The sequence below is a fragment of the Chlamydotis macqueenii genome, chromosome 8 (assembly GCF_036417535.1).
Source record: "Chlamydotis macqueenii isolate bChlMac1 chromosome 8, bChlMac1.mat, whole genome shotgun sequence".
NCBI classification, from domain to species: domain Eukaryota; kingdom Metazoa; phylum Chordata; class Aves; order Otidiformes; family Otididae; genus Chlamydotis; species Chlamydotis macqueenii.
Window position 1 is genome coordinate 15,547,780 of NC_141563.1, and position 1,384 is coordinate 15,549,163.

The following is a 1,384-nucleotide window of genomic DNA, read 5'->3' on the forward strand; positions in this document are numbered from 1 at the left end:
TGTTATAATTCTCTGTAAAAGCACTCTCACACCGAAATTAGGGAGAGTTGACCGTATTAAGCTCCACAGTAAATGCAAGTAAGAGTTATTAGACTAACAAATAGTCAAATTAGCATAAGAGCTGGCTTTGCCTCACCAGAGCAGCAACCTTAGAGGTTGTGTAAGCGAGGCGTAATTCAGCGTTAAGTGTGATAAGTGACCGAGGGTGCACAGAGAGATCTCTAAATCACCTTGCTCTGCAGGACTATGCGTCCCGACTATATTGGTGCTCCAACCCAGAACTGGGGCCTTCCTGCCGTACCTGGCCTGGCCACAGGTCCCTCACAGCGATCTACAGTGTCGCTCGTTAATATGGCTGGAAATTAAAGCTGCTTTTCCAGCAACGATGCAGGAACAGGCGTAGGAGCAGCAAAGCGCTCCGGGGGAAAAGCATCTCTTGCAGCTTTGATTGACCTGGTTAGCGGATCAAGCTGTGTGTTCGATCCTTTGCCAAGGATCCTCTTGCCAAGACTGAGGGGGCAAGGGGTCCCTCTTCGCAGAGCAAGCCTGCGGGGAGGAGGGGTACGAGCAGGGCTGCAGGCTGGCATCCCCCTGCCCTTCGCCTTTCAGTGCAGGGTGGCTGCAGTGAGGAAGACAACCGATGAAGTAGCTGTTTCTCCTGGATGGCTGGCTCTGCACTCCGGGAAATCCTCGGACTGAGGCTGGGTGTCCGGGATGGGCCTCACCCCACTTCGAAAGCCAAGGTCTGTGGAGGGAAGAGATTCCCAGTGGCATCAGGTCCCATCCCTGTCACCTGCGTGCAAAGCCCACCCAAGGCAGGGGGTCCTCACAGCCTTTGGTGTCGAAGCAATGGCTGCCAGAGAAGCACCGTACCATGGCTGGGCTGGGAGAGAGGTGGGAAGGTGTCTCAGGAGGACTGGAAAATTGATGCTGAGGAGCAAGGGGTTTTGGACTCTTAGGTCCCAGGGATGGGGAGGGGGGTCCCGAGGTCTGGACCGGCCCCAGCCCCTAGCGACACAGGGACACGATCCCGGGGGACCGGGCTTCGCGGTGTAGGGGGCAGTGCGGGGCGGAGGGGGCGATGGGGACACCTCCCCCATCCCCTCCTTCCCCCGTCCCCGCCGCCCCGCCCCGCCGCCCGCCCCCATCGCGCCTCCCGCGGGCGGCGGAGCAGCGGCGGCGGCGGTGCGGGGCGGCGGTGCGGGGCGTGGAGGGGGGGAAAGAGCGACCCGCAGCCCCCGACGGCAGCGGCGGGCGATGCGGCGAGGCGGGGCGGTGGGGGGCGAGGCGGGGCGGCGCGGGGGGAGCGCGCCGCGGGGCTGAGCGGCGGCGGGCCGGGGGTGGGGGGGAGGGTGGGGAGGGAGGGGGGCTTAGGCTGGGGGGG